The sequence below is a fragment of the Triturus cristatus genome, chromosome 3_2, assembly GCF_964204655.1.
Source record: "Triturus cristatus chromosome 3_2, aTriCri1.1, whole genome shotgun sequence".
In the NCBI taxonomy this organism is placed as follows: Eukaryota; Metazoa; Chordata; class Amphibia; order Caudata; family Salamandridae; genus Triturus; species Triturus cristatus.
In genome coordinates, this window is record NC_140584.1 from 430,514,650 (window position 1) to 430,534,276 (window position 19,627).

Genomic DNA, 19,627 nt, shown 5'->3' on the forward strand with positions numbered 1-19,627 from the left:
GCTGGGGGCCGTCGGGAAGATTAAGCAAGCTTTTGCCCAGAGTCACATGGTGCTGGGCTAATCTGCCGCCGGCACCGGGGATCGAACCGTGATCCCCAGATTCCGGAGTCAGTCGCCCTGGCCGCGACACCACACCTCTTAAAAGCATATGTCAACAAAAAGCCCTTAAGTTAACTTCACATTTTGTTTGCTTTATCCACTCTAAAATGTTGTTAAATGAAATAAAAATCATAATAGCCATGAGAAATTACATTTAATATTCACAAATTATTATTATACACCACTTGTTATTAAGAATACCCTACTACTACAAAATGCATTACTTTCAAATATTTATAAACTATGTCATCTCTAGTATTAGTCTGCAAACTTTTAAGCTCATATCTCATTGTTTACAAGGTGTACCACCTATGTTTGTATGCAACGCATTCTCTACAAAAGCATTTTAATAGCACTAGACCACTTCACGTATAGCATCAAATCTCAACTTTTAGATGTATTAGTGTAAATTTGCATACGTATCTCTATATCAAGCACTCTTTTGTGGTGCTTCTGCTACTCTTGTCTCTTTCATATGTGTTCCTATTAATGTGTGCTACGTGAAATTTTCAAATTCTGTATTATGTTTATACATTTTTGTTGTTATAAAGGCTATCATCAAGAATACTTCTCAAAGGAAAATAAAATCTCAATCAAATAGGATTAAGTTTAAAAAACTCTTTGTTACCCTTACTGCACCTACATCTTCAAAGCTTGTTACATTTCCTGGAGTGCTTAAACGTTTGATAAATTAAAAAAAACATCGAACCCAGCAGTGACAGGACATGGCTTCGCAGAACGACAAAGTGTGCCACAAATATCCGTTCCCACCTGGGTAATAAAAGAGCTTCTCATGGACACTGACTACTTAAAATGCTCTCCCCATTCTGTATTAAAAGCAGCTGTGTGTATGGCCATAATCCATTTCAATACATGTGGTTTTAAGAATCATTTATTTTTGCTACCCTATGAAGTACATCCTCTTTGAAGGCCTTCCCTTTCACAGCAGGAACTTCCATTTTCTCTCTTTTTTATTTTGACTTAACTGTGCTCCAAACACTTTAAATGCGTTATGCTGGCACTGGTTAGCATTTCTCGGCGCATCTATCTGCACGAGTTGTCACTGTGCTACTACACCTGGGAGATAAATAGGCTGAAATTAGAGGCAGGTGGATGATATATCATGTTCCCATTTGAAGGCAGCTTCAGAGGCCCTGGGAGACAGACTGTCAGCGGATGCTTCTGGGTAAACAGATTTAATTCAACTTTTGCACCGCAGCCGGGTGGAAGAATACCTGTCTGTGCTGCTTACTCAGCTGGAAGAAGCAAATGAGAACAGCAGGAGCTTTCTCCAGTGAGGAACTTTGGAATTTTTATTTGTAGGGAAATACGGTTCCCTTAACGGGAATTACCACCCGCTTTACCCATTCGCCACATTTCTAAGATGTTATATTTATTCACCCAAGACATTTTTGCTTGAGTTTTTGGGAACTCATCTAGCTTTCATGGACATGAGTTTTTTTTTTTTTTTAAATGTGCTAACTGCAATTGCTTGTACATTACACAACTTTGACTACAACTTTAGATATGGACTGTGGCCAAGCTGTTGATCTACCCATGAAAGTGGCACATGGTGAACTGCACTGGAGTCTGAAGCTGAAACACTTGTCAGAGTGGGGTGCTGGCCTAAAGAATACGCAAACACAAAGAGATGATGTGCTCTCCATGCCACTGGAGTCAAGCTATTCTGGCTGATGAGGGCTGAAAGCCCGAAACCGGCCCTAGGATGCTTGTTTCCAGTCCAGGGAGGACCTGGCCTGGCAGTTCGGTCTGGACTGTTCCCATTGGGCGCAGGATCAAGGCTGATTTGCATATGGCTGTATCCAAACTGGAATGGTATGGTGAGCAAAAAAACGATGGATTTAGGCCCAGATCTCGGTACTGGGGTGGATGTATGACATTATTCTGCATTCTGTCCATCAATTGTTGTTTTTGCATTTGTCACCCCGAGTGGGACGGGTATGCCTAGACGTGGGTCCCGTGCTCTCCATGCCACTGGGGTCAAGCTTTCCTGGCTGATGAGGGCTGAAAGCCCGAAACCAGTCCTAGGATGCTTGTTTCCAGTCCAGGGAGGACCTCGCCTGGCAGTTCGGGCTGGACTGTTCCCATTGGGTGCAGGATCAAGGCTGATTTGCATATGGCTGGGTCCAAACTGGAATGGCATGGTGAGCAAAAAAGACAATGGATTTAGGCCCAGATCTCTGTACTGGGGTGGATGCATAACATTGTTCTGCATTCTGTCCATCAATTGGTGTTTTGGCTTAAAGAATACGTTAATTAAAATCACAAGGATTCTGAAAAATCTTGGTGTTAATGGCATCAATTTTAACACATTTTAGAAGCCCCTTCTGCAGCAGAATATGGGGTAAGGCCTCATATCCATTTTTGTGTTAAAATGAGGTTTAAAGTTACATATTGCATGTCATATCATTTGCAATTTTATATAGCGCAAGCACAGACGAACGGCATTGAAGCACTTTACATGGGCACCAGATTACACAAGGTCAGATTAATTTTATTTTAAACTCAGGAGATTAAGTGATTTGCTCAGAACCAAAGGATGTTGATCCAACAATGGGGCACAAACCTGGTTCCCCAGATCCAAAGTCAGCAGCTGTAATGATTAGACTGTATCCATTTTCTCAATTTATATATGAAGGCCCTAAACAATTGGTATCGCTGTGTATGGTCACATAGAGTGTTGGAACCATGGGTAAGCAGGAGTTACTGGGCCCAACCATGGGGGTTGAGACTTTTGATTACTGACGTCTTGGGCCCAGACTTATATGGATCCTGAGCAACTAGGCCAAGTACCCCTTCAGCACAGTGGTAGCGCCGGGCGAGCAGTCCAAGGCTTCTCGGGGGAGGCAGAACACAGGGGGGAGAACACAGGCTCACAACTCAAAATACGTTCAGCAGCAGCAATATATGATTGTCTAGTTAAATACTTGCTTGTAAGAAAAAAGGAATATTTATATAACAACATAAAGTAAACAACAGCATTCACAAACAATATACACAGTCCCCGGAGGTCAGGGTTCAAGGGTTTTAACAATCAGGTTCCTGACTTCCACTCCATATTACTGGCTGTAGTGGTCATTCCCTAATCACTATAGGCGCCATTCAGGTTAAGCCTCACTAGTAGTCTGGGTCTTATGGGTCTTATAAAGTCCAAAGTGTTTCAGTGCTGAAGCGCTATATAGCAGGTACGTTGTTTGGGGTATTTTGTCCCGTAAATCCGTCTTGCCTACACCAGCAGGACTTGCACGGCCAGAGTCTTGAAGGTTGCCCCCTTCATGGGCGCTGAAGCTGCAGTGGATGTCTCCAATGAGTTTCTCACACATGGGCCTGCAGGGGGAACGGTTGGCTGTCCTCGAGTTCCTCACATGCAGCCCTGCAGAGGCAGCAGCCTGGGGGCCTCTATTGCTTCTCCGATGCTGGAAGGTTCCCTTGGATCCTCTTAACAGGTGGGGTAGGAGGATTTGATGCTCCTGGCGCTCGTCCTTATTCGGGGCATGTACTTACATGAGCCAACATGGTGGCTGTCAGGATGAGCCCCTAACATGAATTCCAGGAGGTTCCCATGGGGCAACGCAGCACCTCCTATCCTCTCGAGAACTGTCCTCTGTGGCAGCAGGAGGAATAGTGCACTGGTGCCTGTTCCCAAAGGAAATGGGGGTTTGGGAGTGAGAAAAACAGAGATACACGTGGCGATGCGGATTCTTCTTCTAAACACTGTGCAGTTTGTCACAGTAATGTAATTTCGTGGCACTGGGATTTATCTGCAACTTCTGTTTTCAGAATTACCTGCTAATGGTGCACACACACAATTATTGTATTCATAATTTATAGCATTGGTTGCTTCTGACATTAAACAAGGTCTGCTGTGGGTTAGACACCTAGGGGCAGATTTATGAGCCCCTTGCGCCTCATTTATCTGGGAGATGCGTCACGTTGTAAAGCCCTGTGCCTGAAGTAGGCGTACCAGTGCAGGGGGGGGGCGTTCCGTCGCAGGAACGCCTCCTAAAAGTGGCTGAGTGAAATCTACAAGATTTCACTCAGTCACTTTTGAGCCAATGCTGCGTAAAAACCCTGCGCCTGCTTGAAGCAGGCGTAAGGATTGACGCAGCATTTTAATGATAGGGCACCCCCGAGCCTTGCAGGAGCTGCTTCGCGCTTGCGACGCAACTCCAGCAATGCGCCGCCCTTCTGCCATCAGATGCGTCACGCATCTGTTTATGCTTGCGCTACGATGCGCTGCATTGTAAATGCGGCGCATCTATTGTGGCGCAAGGGTAAACTTTCGTGACGCATCTTTCCTGGCGCATCACTGCTGATTTGCAGGGATGCGCCAGGAAACATAAATCTGCCCCCTAGAGTCACCATTATGCTCACAAAAAACCAAATAGCCATTTTCTGTTTACATAATCTCTCTTGGATTGTAACTAATAAAGTCTCTCTTGTGTTAGTCAAAGTATCTCTCTCTTGGTTAATCAAAGTCTCCTGGTTAATCACAAAGAAAATGAAGAAAAATAAGCAAAATCATAATGCGGGGTTAGTAAAAGTGACATCCCAGTCGTGCACCAGTTCATTCACACTGATGTCTGAGTTTAGTCACTTAACGGGGTTGGACTTGCTGCCTTGAGTAAGTCACTATTATTATGAGCTTTTTAGATAATGTTGCAAACGTCTTTATTGTAGCAACAAAACTGTTGCCAATCCTATGCAGTCTTTCTGTGCTTTACAGCAAGCAAACGTGCACGGGCGTGCTGCGCGTGCGAGCACATAATGTTACATTAATAATTTTAAATTATTATTCATTTTACATTAATGTTCTGTTTCTTCTTCTAGTTTGTTCTTATCTTTGCAGGTTCTAGGATCCAGGAATTGAAGGAGGCTGAGACCAAATCCTGTGGGGCAGTTGCAGACCAGAAAGACACTGCTTGAAGATGCCACTGGAAGATTCCGCCAAAGACTGGAGTCCAGGTGAGTAGCTCTTCTTGACGAGGCTAAGCACTGCCTCATGCTTGGGTGCGGTTTACATATGCCAAGGATTTTAACATGGCCACCGCACCACTGCCACCAAGGCAATAAAGGCACAAGTAACAATGATGGTTTCCTCCACCATCACCAGGGAATTAAAGGCACAAATTATCTTGGCACAAGTCAAGCAATAATCCCCAGTTGCACAAATACAATGGGACCTCCACAAGCACCATGGATGTGCGCAAGATATGAAATGTACCCTGAGGTACCCACATGAGTCCTGGGCACTGGGTGTGATTCGGGGCATACCGTAATCATCAGAAACAGGTAGAAAATCTGACAGGGTTCACTTGAAGGTTACTATGAGTTCACACAAATGGTGCATGTTGAAGACCCTGGGCGTCATGAGGCCACGCTATTGCTGGAACCCTAACAGTGGCCTCTTCCTCTTGGTGACGGTGTTGACCAGACCAGGCGTCTTGCCTTTTTCCAGTGACCCCACCTGGCATACGGGGTCACTGTCCTCACTCTACACACAGGCTATAGCCTGATCAGCACAGCAGCACTCTTCATGGCAGACCCACCTGGCACATGGGGTTGCTGACTGAAACCTGCTCAAAGCCAATGACCTGATCTGTGCAGCAAAGTACACGCCTCACTTCACAGCAGCTCTTCTATGGCATACGGGAGTCACTGACTTTAACCTGCACATGGGCAATGAGCCAATTGGCGAAGCAGCCGTCTCCTCACACTCGCTACATGGATCCAATCACTAGGATCCTTCATTGGACCTCGCTCCCTCCAATGCTTTCCTCTTCCTCCGAGAGGCACAATGATCTTGACAAGCAGGCAGGCGCTGGTGCTCCAGTCTTCAGGGACAGGTGATCTTAGATTCCCTGAGTGGTGTCACCTCACCCAGCTAGGAGGCCTTGGCCCCCAGCCCTGGTCACAGGTAGAAGTCCTGCAGAGCTTCTCCTCCTTGCACAGCCCCACTTGCTGCACAATTGTTGACAGTTTTGGGGGCCTTCCCATTTCCAGACACCAAACGTTCTTTAGAGTCTAAATCTATGTTGGGGATGTGCTTCCTTTTGAAGAGCCCTCTCCTTTGCCTTGCCTTTCCTCCAGAGAGAAGTCTGTCATAACAGGAGTGACTTCAAATCTGTTAGCCCCTCAACATAGGCCACAAGAGTGACTAGAGGTTCACACCTTGATGTCAGCCACAGTGATATTCAAAAGATTACCCAAGGAACTCAGCCCTAGTCTTTATGATTCTCTTTTCAGGCCCATCACCTTCCTGAGATGTGGCCAGGCTCCTTCCCAGTAACCTCTCTGTGAATTAAAGTGCTCCCTTTGAAGTACACTGAAGAACCTGGCTCTCCCTTCCTCTAGTGTGTCCCACCTAGCTCACAGGAATGTGGCAATACACAAATCTGTCTGGGGGGATTCAACTATCCTCTTATGCTCCTCCAGTTAGCCCTAGGTCTCCCACAACCTTCCATGCATTGTACCATTCCCAGGCACACACTCACACATACACCCAGGATAAGCATTTAACATACAAGCACTGCACAGCTCTAAGTATTTCATGCATTGTACCGTTCAGTGGCACGCATACTCCAAACACAGGTATATAACTCACACACACTGCACAGCACTACACACCAATCTGATGTAGGCCAAGGGTGAGTTAAGCACACAGCAGCTGAACTTTAAATGAGTGCACCTATAGGCCTTACATCAGTGACACAGGTAAAAAGAACTGTTCACTCCTATTGGCCACTACAGGGTATGTTGCCACCATTGTGCTTGTGCTGCTTAACTCCTGGTAAAGGCAGCAGCCTTTTACCATTATAGGGTAGTTCTTTGGTTGCCCCTCCCAGTACAAAAAGCCCACAATCTGTGAGACAGGCCTATGTCAAAGCGAACACGTATCTGAACAAATCAGCATCAGAGATCCAGACATCATCAAAGTTGGGAAACTCAGGGCGGGGGTTCATGTCCTTCACCTTGCAAGGGACTTTTCCATTGCAACATATAGAGGACAAATTCGCAGTTGAAACGTCTTTGTAAAGTAAAAAAAACAGCAGCAACAAATATTGGAAGGATTATCAGAAGTCTTTCTTGGGAATACTTGCAAAGGTTTGTTTTAAAACTGGTACATTGTGTAGTACCTTTGTATTGCTGCATGATCAGGGCTAATTATGTTAAATAATACTTACATGCAGACCAAGACTTTCGCTACCCACCAAAATTCAGCTCTCAACTAACTAATGAGTTACGACCCACAGTTTGAAAAACACTTTTTTGATCAAGAATGTATGCACAATAAAATGGATCCGCAGTCCTCTTGATGTACTTATTCCTGCAAAGTGGTCAGCAAGTCGCAACTCTAAATCAAATCCGTGGTACAATCACAACCTCGCCGCTTTGCGTAAAACTTGCAAAAGGCTGAAACGGATATGGAGACGGGAGTATGACCCGATGCAGAAGCTGTGTTATCAGGCGGCTATCAAAAATTATGATAGAGCCATTCATACAGTGCGGGCAGCATATTTTGCCGGCGAGATCAGGAGCAGCTGCAACCCCTCTAAACCATCTTTTCTATATTGAAAGATTTGAAACAGTCGGGGATCCCTGCAGTGCGTCATATATCATCAGATGAGGAGTGTGCGGCTCTCGCCACCTTCTTTGTCGAAAAGGTGGAGAATATTTATAAGACCTTCCCTCACACTCCTATGAGTCCAAATCATATGCCTGGTCTACTCCCTACACACACACTGGCTGTGTTTCCCGCTGGTTTCCCTGGAGGAGCTATGGTCACTATGTCACAAGATTAAATCTGGCTCCCCTGCTGACCCCCTCAAACCTGACCAATTCAGTAAATCGCTACCTCTGCTCCTGTTACCTTTGAGCCAGGTAATTAACATATCCTTCTTCAGAGCAGTTGTTCCCAGCAATTGGACCTTCAAGGTTGTGGCCCCTCCATTCGCCTCTATGACCCATTCCAACAAACAAGGGGTTCCTCAGGGCTCTGCTTTGAGCCCTACGCTTTTTAACCTCTAAGTTCAACCTTTGGCAGTTCTTGCGAGGAGTAGAGGGCTTGCTATTGTATCATATGCTGATGATAAACAGTTGGTAGTCACTCTCTTGGACGACACCATGGGGGTGGCATCTAAGTTTCAGGACGATCTTACGGCTGTCGTCGAGTGGATGACTGTCAACTGTCTCCAACTGAATTCCAGTAAGTCAGAGGTTCTTCTGGTAGGGAGAGATCAGGTGCTGTGTGGGTAATGTTGGTGGCCGGCCATATTGGGTTGTGCACCCACCCCTAAGCAGTTGGTGAAAGATCTAGGTGTCTGGGTCGACTCAGACCTCAGCTTTCAATTTCAAACTAAGAAAGTTGCAGGGACGTGCTTTGGAATACTACTGGGGCTCAAACTGCTGCTGGGGTTTTTTGACCCGTCCATCAGGCAGATGATTATTTAGGCCTCCATCTTGTCAAGACTGGACTATGTCAATGTACTTTATTTAGGGGTAAACAAGACCGAAGTCCTGAGACTGCGGCTGCTGCAGGTTTTAGGGCCTCCAGTGCGATTCGCCGGCTACATTGGCTGCCTTTTGCAAACCGAGTGTAATTCAAGGCCCTCTGTACCGCGTTTAGAATTCTGAAATCCTCCTCTCCTGGCATTTTGTGAAACCTGCTTTCATTTTATTCTCCCTCACGCCAACTTTGTTCGATGGGACAACATTTGGTGACTGTGCCCCATATGAGGAGGGCTCGGTCGGGCGGGCGCTCCTTTCATTTACTGGCTGCCAAGCTTTGGAACGCTTTGCCACTTTCCATTCGCGCCATGAACAACTATCTGGCCTTCTGTAAGGCCATCAAAACTCATCTTTTCCCTTCACTTTAGTGTCTCTTCTTGTCATCAGCCTCCATGTTTCTGCCTTCGATCTGGTACGCCTCTTTGCTGAGGCAGCTGTCCGCTATACAAAACGTGCTAACATAACATAACATAACATAAAGAATTCTTTCATAAGGATCAAACATCTGAAGATTCATTGAATAATGTCCACTTTGTAAGCACCTAGGAGACGCTGACTACTTGTTGTTCATACATTTAACCATTAATTAGATGTTGCCTCTACTTTGTGAAATATAGTGTTAGTGTTAGTGTACGTTTGGGTTGTGGACAACTGACCTGGGGAAGAGGGCAATATGGATATGGTAATTTTCTTACCTTTGGATAGTGCATTGTATTAGGCTTCAGTTGTCCTGCCTCTGTTTCTGACTTACAAATCATTATTTGTTTCAACAAAGAACAGTCAAAATAAGAAGACACCCTGCCAACATCTTTTTTCATTCTGAATGTGAATCTACTACTGCAAGAATCAGATACACCTATTGTAATTTCTAGTTATACCATGACAGGTCTTGCCTAGCAGGAGAACAAAAATTTGACTCTCGGGAAAAAGATGAACATCCAATAAAATATATGCTCATGTTCTCCCCATGGTCAGATATGTGACCCAGTTAGGCCAAACAAAGAAAGTAAAACACACTTGCTGAGGTGTCACAGGATCTATGCTTCTAACTTCCATTATGATGTTTCTAAGAATGTTGCAACTGCACTTGTCACATCCACCTCAAACAATGTTCACCTTCCTGTGGAGATTCAACAGAATGAGTATATCTTCAGCATACATTCTACACTGCAGACTATGATCCATCATCAACTAGTCTGCCAGTGCCTATAGATATTAAACAAGTTATGTTGTACTAATGACTGCTGATTATATCTAAACGTCAGTCTGTAAACTTTTGCGGACTATTCAACAAATGCTTTATAGCAGTGGTCATTAAACGTTATAATGCTGCACCCCAGAAGAAAATGTTTTTGCAAATGACCCTTACCCCCCTTTGAGCTAACATGTGAGGGGACTATAGTTTGGAGCATGAATAAAGGAAGAAATCAAATCCAATTGTATTGCAGATTGGAAATTGTGCTGAGGCATGACGGGTATATGAGTTGGATATTCCTCTTGCCTCTTCACTCCGAGCCTCTTCAGCCCTCCGTCACTGTTAACTTCTGCATTGCTTATGCCAGGCCTGCACAGTCTCCCTTCAAACTGGCCGGTATTTTGTATTGCCCTTTAACTTTCCCTCCCTCCGTGCACTGTTGGAGGCCCTCTGGCAGCACACCTTCCATCCGGGACATACCGCTCAACTCACCCTCATCTGTAGAGTATACTCATCCGTGTACTAATTTTATTCCCCAAGCAAACAAAATGCTGCTTGTGAGAACTGACAATAGACCTAAATGCAAGAGAGGGGACAAGGAGCTGTTAGAAATAGGTCCTGAACCAATGCTCCTAAGGGTAGTACATAAACATTGTAAATGGTATCAGTTCCTAAAAGGGGAAGAGGGAAAACATACAGCAACCTAGTCGGCTGTTGGCGGTATAAGTTCAGTTCATCTTCAATATGGGGAGGGTATGATTATATGCGGTCACTTAACTTTGTGTTTACGTTTCTACTATGCATGTGTATATTTATAAAATAAACACCCAGGTTTCCATTTCAGTTTTTTTAAAGCTCGCATCCCTTATTGTGCTGTGTTCAACTCCCACTATGACGGCATGTACCTACGCTCACCCCACTTTCTACCGAGTAATTTTTTGAACTGCCTAGCGGTCATTGTATTATATCATATTGAGCTTGGGAGGATCCTTAGCAGGGGCCACAAGCCCTGTAATAGCGTTATTTTCACCACGCTCTAACCTCATCACGTTTGGACGTAAGACATACTGACACTCATTTGCACTATAAATACCAGGCTATGTATAGGAGAGGACAAGTACATACGTGTGCCTTGTCCTTTGACACCTAACCATGGTCCCCTGTACATTATACTGCTGACAATATTGGTTCAGTCGATTTACCCGTCAACTTCAGACCATTTTACTTGCAGTATTTGAGAACAACTCCGAGCATACACCTAAGCAACCCACCTGTATGCATGTTCTCACTAGCACACCACACGTGCACCTTATTTAAGTATTCTCATGGCCATCATCATATTGCTGATGTCTTATATATTCCATTTTCTTCTCCTCCTCCCATTTTGTGTGTCTCCTCTAGGCTGAGAACAGGGTACCCATATAGTAACGTGTCCCAGCAACAGTATTTGTTTACTACAACCTTAACGAAGGTTTGATGGGAATATAGGGCGTCTTTATCCCTGGTTCCCAGATATTCTGTTTCATTTCACTGGTCCTGATGAAGCGCTCAAGGATCCACTAGGGACCAACACATAGCACAAAACAGGTCGACCCTTTCCCACACCTAACACCTTAGTGACTCACCACACGGGTTGAGAGCAGAGGGATCTATTTGCTTGGTTTCCCCTCTCATTCTGCATAATTTGCATCTCCATCCCCGTTACATTTTTAGCCTAATCCAGAGGACCCCCTAAATAAACTGACAAGGGTACCTTCTGGGTTATTTTATCTTTCACCCACTATCACATCTTGACCCACACACCCACATGCACAAATGCGGCAACTCCTAGAAGATCACCGCCAGAGAGCCCTCCAATAGGGCCCGTGAGGGACTGCAGCGCCACCCCCACTAGGATCAGTGCCCGATGATGATGCTGTACACTCTTAAGGGTGTGTGAGGGCACAACGATTTACATACAGGAGTACCTTCTCTCCTCTCTGCACACTCACACGGATGTATGACGTTACAACGCATACTTTTACAACGCATGCACTTACAACACAATTTTTACAACGCAACATCCACTACAACGCATTCCATTACATCGCATGACACTACAACGCATTTTTAAAAACTACCTTTACAACTCATTCCATTACATCGCATACTACTTTTACAACGCATACCATTACAACGCATAATGTTAAATTGCATTTAAGGTAAGTATTGGATAGTATAGGGGTAAAAATTACTATTCTTACTCCAGGGGGTGCAACAGTAGGGTAAGTGTTGGATAGTATAGGGGTAAAAATTACTATTCTTACTCCAGGGGGTGCAACAGTAGGGTAAGTGTTGGATAGTATAGGGGTAAAAATTACTATTCTAACTCCAGGGGGTGCAACAGTAGGGTAAGTGTTGGATAGTATAGGGGTAAAAATTACTATTCTAACTCCAGGGGGTGCAACAGTAGGGTAAGTGTTGGATAGTATAGGGGTAAAAATTACTATTCTAACTCCAGGGGGTGCAACAGTAGGGTAAGTGTTGGATAGTATAGGGGTAAAAATTACTATTCTAACTCCAGGGGGTGCAACAGTAGGGTAAGTGTTGGATAGTATAGGGGTAAAAATTACTATTCTAACTCCAGGGGGTGCAACAGTAGGGTAAGTGTTGGATAGTGTAGGGGTTAAAAATTACTATTCTAACTCCAATGGTATGCATTGTAATGGTATGCGTTGTAATGCCTGCGTTGTAGTGACATGCGATGTAGTGTCTGAGTTGTAATGGTATGCGTTGTAATGGTATGCGTTGTAGTGTCATGCGTTGTAAAGGATGTTGCGTTGTAATGCCTGCGTTGTAAGTGTAGTGCGATGTAATAGTTGCGTTGTAATGGTTGTTTCCCCACTCACACCTACCTTGGAGACACCTTATACCACCAACAGCCGACTAGGTTGCTGTATGTTTTCCCTCTTCCCCTTTTAGGAACTGATACTATTTACAGTCTTTATGTTAGAACTGACAGCCTGAAGGTGGTCTCCCCCCCAACTTTTTGCGTACCTCCTCCACTTTTCTGACCTCACTTTTGCTGGTTTTAGGACTCTGTGCACTTTACCACTGCTAACTTGCTGTTGCTCTCTCCTCTCTACATGGTAATATTGGCTCATCCCCAATTGGTATATTTAAGTTACCTATAAGTCCCTAGTAAGTGCACTACATGTGCCCAGGGCCTGTACATTAAATGCTACTAGTGGGCCTGCAGCACTCATTCTGCCACCCACTTAAGTAGTCCTCTTACCATGGCTCAGGCCTGCCATTGCAGAGCCTGCGTGTGCAGATTACACCACCATACACTGCCATATCGATCTAGCAAGATAAACCTTCCCTTTTTATACATATAAGACACCTCTAAGGTAGGTTCTGGACAACCCAGAGGGCAGGGTGCAATGTATTTAAAAGGTAGGACATATACGTTTAAAATGTACATGTCCTGGTAGGGAAACACTCTCAAATTCTTTTTTCACTACTGCAAGTCCTATCTCTCCCATTAGATAACATTGGAATTAAGTTATTACATGTTATAAGTGTAATTCCCAGTTGTGAAGAGATAGACATTTCAAGTCTGAAATCACAATTTAAAATCCAAACTTACGGTGAAGTCGGAGTTTAAATTGCAATTCTGAAAATGCCACGTTTCGAAAGTTGGCATTTTCTTACATTAGCCATTTGGTGCCTTCACGTCTGGGGAGGGTGACAACTGGATTTGGTGTATTCACCCTAGACATTCACACACAATGGGAGGATGGGAGGGAAGAGTTGGACCCAGACTCACTTCCACCTGAATAGGCTTTGTCCTTTCCCCACACAAAGGGCTGTAAACCCACCTGGAATGAGCCTGGAGCCAGGCCAGGAAAGGAGGACCTCTGTACACTTCAAAGACCTGACTTTTAAATCTCCTCCACTTCAAAGGCACAACTGGGTATAATTACTGGACCTCTGACACCACCACTTCAGTACACTTTTGGACCTGCAAAAACTCTGAGAGGAAGGAGGATTATAGTGCTGATAAAAGACTGCCACTGTGTTGGACTGCTGCCTTGCTGAACTGCTGCCATGCTGTGCCACAGTGATGCCTGCTGTTCCTGTGCCTGGGAGAGAAGGACCGGGCCTGCCTCAATTGAGCCTAGAGTGACTCCAAGAGCTAGTTGGCTTGTCTCCTGATCTGTAGTCTCAGGGACATACAAGACTTTCAATGTAGCTGCTTCTGCACCTGGAGTCTGCTGAGGAAACATGTATGTCACACATACGCCACATCCTGGACACATAACGGCGTGACACCAAGAGCATCAGCCAGGTAGTGGGGAGCCTCACAGAGATGAAGGGGACCCTCGACGAGATGAAGAACCTGCAGGCCGAGCAACACGCCAATCATCAACAACACCAAGGACGGATGGAGGCAAGACTGGCTGAGCTCCTGGCGGTGCACAGGGACATGAGCCAATCACTCCGTCAGATCGCCGACAACATGGGCAGACCAGCACCAGCCACATGGAGGGAGGAGGAGGAGGATTCGTCCGACGGAGCGTCCCAAACATCGTCAAGGCCTGCATCTGAGGGTCCCCGGAGGAAGGTTGGTCGTCCACGGAAAAGACCGTGAGAGGCAGCGGGCCATCCACATCTCCCTGGTCACCTGGCCTGGCACCTGGCCTTCATGTGCGACAGCATCACCTCATTGATTGACATCATCTGCCACATGGACTTGCTGGTCACAGTCTGACCAATGATGCCAAACACAGTGGGCTGGACTCTGATGACTTCAAATGGCAAGGGTTCCATCTCCCCCTGTGAACTTTGATTCTATGGTCCCTGCATATCCCCATTTTTTGTACACAAATCACGCCCCAGAGCTAGAAATTAAAAAATTAATAATTGAAATTTCATGTTGCAGTCATTTAGCATGAGTCCACAACATACGTGTGGGGATATTTCAAAGTATGCTTGAGTGTGGAACTAACTCCAGCCAACCATACACTTGGATCTGAGTCCGGTCGAGGACACACATGGCTCACAATGTTTCACAAAATACAGACATGGAGCCCAACACTCACCCGTGATGGCCTCAAGCTGCTGAGGGGGGGCTTGCTATATTGCTCTGACAGACCAATTTGGAAGAGTTACATGAAGGTGTAGAGGTCATGGGTCATGTTGATGTGCCCGGGGAGGGAGTACCAGGTCTGTTTTGTGAGGTGGAAGAACTATCTCCTGCATGCAGATGTTATGTGGATGTGATGAATGGTGGCCAGGGCAAGGTGGGCTGTATGGAGTAGGGCCAACGGGGTGTTGGATGACACACGTCCAAGGTCGGTTTGGGTCTGGGGTTGTGGACTGCCTCCTGAGTGTGGTTGAGGAGTCTGAAGGTGATCCTGCAGCACACAGTGAGCCATTGTACCTCTCTCAAGTGGACGGTGATGTGGCTGGGGCGGGGAATGTTGCAGATGAGGTGTGCGGATGCACCCTGGATGTGGATAAGTTCTCCTGCATGTTTGCTGTTGTCCTTTGTAGAGGCCGGTGCTGCATTTGAGCCGGCTGGTGTCCTGGATCAGGGGGACGGTCTGTCTTGCCTTGGAGTGGATCTATCTGGGGGTCATCAGCAGCATGTGGAGGGTGTTGCAGCATGAGGTACAGATGTTGGTGAGTTGCATGTTAATTGTGAGCGATGGGTCCATGATGAACACCAGCTTGCCTGCGTGGCCACTGGGTGCTGGTGCGGTGCACAGACCAGTGGGATGCAAGGAGTTGACCCAGCCGTAAGGGGACAATCCTCAGATGATGACCTCTGTCCTGTCCAAGTCCTGCCTCAGATGGCTGATGTTCAGCCATTCATCAATGGATCTCATGCCTTCTTGAAGTTTGGATCTGGCAATGGCTGGCTCTTTGGTGAGTTTGAGGAGCAGCTGGGTGTCAATGGCATACCAGATGATGATGAGGTTGTGTGCGCATGTGATGGTGGAGAGGGGGGTCATGGAGACATTGAAGATCGTCATGCTGAGAGAAGAGCCCTGTGGCATGGGCCAGATGACCCCAGTGTACTACATGTTGCAGGGTGGAGGCAGACTCCCTGGGCCTTGCTGGTGAGCTACTTCCTGATTGAATCATGGGCCGTCCTCTGGATACCAGTGTTGGAGATGTGTGAGCTGACAGTGTGGTAGCACATGGTGTAGATTGCCATTGAGAGGTCAAGGATGGTGGCCTCACCATTGTTGAGCAGGGCAAAGTAGTCGTTGGTGGTGGCAATGATGACGGTTGCAGTGGTGTGATTACTGTGTAAAACGGTCTGGTGTCGGTTGGCTGGAGCTGGTTGCATGTAGGAAATTGGTCAGTTGCTTGTTGAGTGTCTTCCTGGTGACATTTGCTGGGTAGGGAAGTAGGGCGATGTACCAGGAGATCCTGCGGTACTGCCGTCCGTTGTTTAAGAAGGGCCTGGGGCTCTGCATGCCTCCTGCAGCCATGGAATGTGACTAACTCAAAGGAGACATTCATGACGCGCAGGACGTGGGCTTCAAGGATGGTGAATGATGTGGTTGAGATGTTGTGTGGGAAGGGGCCTGATGGAGAGCCAGAGTGGATGGTGCACATGATCCCGTTTGTGTACTTGCTGCTGACGGGAGTCCATGACCTGAGGGGGGTTTGTCCAGCAGATAATAGCGCTGTCTGCCTCTGTGTGCCAAGGCTGTTATGTATGGCCATGAGCTTGCAGTGGTACAAAGTTGCAAGGGATGGGATTTGCCTTGCAAGGGTGAGGTGTCTTGGATGGAGATCTGCTGTCAGTTCACTCACAATGCTGATGAGCTCCTTGATGTCGTGTGTTTGGGTGTCTCGGCACTATCTGAAGGATCTCCACTTGTTCCTGCTGATGATATGGTGATGGCTGTGTGTGGTGTTTTCCAGGGCTGTAAGGAAAAAGATGTCTCTTTGTGTTGCAAGATTTGCACAAGAGTCCGGCTAGGTCTGTAGGAGTTCAGTAGGTCTGCCTTGTCCCAGGTGCCTTAACTGTTGTTGTGCTTCACAGGAAAGTCTGTCAATGTGGCAAGATTGTTGGATCAGTTGCTGATCCAGTGTGTGAGTTTGCAGGGTGTGGCGGTGGTGTTGTTTTGAGTGTCGCTTGTCTGTGGTGACTTACATCAAGCATCTTTGAGGGATCGGTAGCGGGGTGTGTGACACTGTGTTGCTTGTTGGAGACGTGGATTAAAATGTTGATGGACCAATGATGGATGGTGGTGTGTGTCCCCTCCAGCAAGAAGTTACTGGCCCCCAGCCACATGTAGCCTGTGGAGGTGAGGGCCTGCGTGCAGATGTACGTGTTGTTGGCTTAGCAGAATTGTGGATGTAGGGCTGCAGATCTGTAGACGAGTGTTACTCCGAGGGTTGCTAGGGAGTTGCTGCGAACCCGGACTTGTGACTCCGTGGGTGTACTTATGAATAATTAGCAATTCAGCCCCCGGGATTGGTGTTGGCGTCCCTGCGGGTGATCTTGAATCCGTCTGAGATGGCAATGAAGACGTCATGTGCTGAGGATGCTTTTGTCCAGGTTACAGTCATGAAGGTGATGTGTGGGGCTGTAGTGTTGAGGAGGTAACAGAGTCCAATGGCGTGCTGGTGGATGGAGCGGGTGTGGAGTAGGAGGCACATAACCTGGTTGTACTGACAGGGTCTGGTAAGCTGGGCAGCGCTGTGTAGGCAGTTGGAGTAGCACACTCAGCATGCGAAGGTGTCGTGTGTGTGCTTAGGGGTTGCCTGATGGCAGAAGGATGATTGTCACGAGGACATTGCTTGGAGAGTGGCTGCAGCATGAGCCTGTTGTGTGACGTGGGTCATGCAAAGACTAGAGGGTCGTGCACTGTGCAAGTTGCAGGCGCAGACGGTCCAGCCTTTGGCATGCCGCTGGGGCTACAGTGGCACAGAAAAGCTGCTGGCTTCATTTGAAATGGGTGGAGGGGGAAGGGCTGAGCATTTTTGAGGCATACGGGTTGCAGAATCAGGGCACTCGGAGTGGCGGGGCCGCAGGTGAGGCAGCAGCAGGCGGAAGGGGTTAGAAATCATGGAAAAATCAACACACAAAGACAAGGATGCCTGCAAGGCACAGTGCAACAGGTGTATGTCAAGGAAGGAGTTTCAGCTCACTCATGGGTCACTCCCAGAAAGTGTATGATCAATCACCATAAATTACAGCCACTGTGTCAGGCAACAAAATGCAGAGATGCGCAAAGGAGACACACCATCAGCAGGCATTCACGTCCCGTTGTGGGCAGCAACCTGCACAAATACATACACAACCAGGTACTTCATGCACAATAGAGACCATTAGCCATGAAGCACTGCATGCATGCTGCCAAAGTACACATACACTCATATGCTCAATCTTTGTCAATTCTGCCATAGATGACGCATGCAAACTGGTAAGAGATCTGCAGTGACTGAAATGAGGCACTTTGGATTGTGCTGAACACCTTTAATTCCACATACACACACAAAGGGATATGCCTCCAAATTAACAGACTCACAGGTCAGTTGACAGAACATGTGGGACATATGCTGGACCCCCCTTCACAACACGGATGATGTCAATCCCAATGAACTGGCACACAAGGTAAGGGGATGAGCAAAAGACATCCTGCTGCACACGGAGAGGCTGCAATTCCCCATAGTTGCGATGTCCCACCCTATGTCCACCCGTAGCATCTGCAATGTTTCAGAGCCAAGGTACACACACATTGATGCCTTCATCAGACGCCATATTCCACTACAGAGGACTGTCAAGAAGGCTGACTATCATGTCATGGGAGTGATGCTACATGTGATATGCTCCATGGTGAGAAGACATGTATGCATGGTACCACAACATGCACAGAATCAGTCACCACACATTCCCAACCTGTACCACCACCAAAAAGCCTTGCTGCAATACTTACCCAAAGTGACATTTCCACATGTCCATGCATGGAACGCTGATTCAGCACACGTTGCAATACACACAAGGAATAGCAGGAGGACAACGATGACACGACCAGACAACAGGTGCAAAATACCTGGGAATGACAGACAAACGAGAAGTCACCTAAAAAAATTCTCTACGCACACATGGAAGTGTACAAAACATGAACAATGTTGACATATGTAAATTGCCAATCAAGTCTCTCCGCAAAACTATGTTGCATGACATCATCACTCAAGTGACACATCAGAACACACATCCAAGTCACTTTGCATTCTGTCAGCTGGACACACACATTGCAACACATGACAATCAACGCTACAAGCTTGCACACTCATAGCCAGTGACTTACCATTATGAGACGAAGTTGCGGATGAGCTGACTCCGGATATCACCCCCCTCCTCCTCATCATCACTAGCCTCGTGACCAAGCCCTTGATCCTCGACGGGTGGATGCTCCTGCTCATCTGGATCCAGGATGAGTGGCACTGGAGGGACCCGCCTGTCTTGTCCAGGCACCGGAATCGGCTCTTCAGGAGTCCAAACGTCCTCTCAATCACTCTCCTGGTCTGGCCGTGTGCATCGTTGTACCGGTGATCTGCAGCTGTTCTTGGGTTGCGGAGAGGTGTCAGAAGCCATGGCATGTTGGCATAGCCAGAGTCCCCTACATGGAAACATCATGTAAATAAGTGGGTCACTAAATGCCGTAAGAGACAAAGATACCGCAACATATAGGACAAAAAGACTATACCCACCAACAAGACATGCTCGCTCGTTGTGCAGCCGCAGCATCATTTGTGGCACCCTGCTATGCCTCATGATGTAGGCATCGTGTG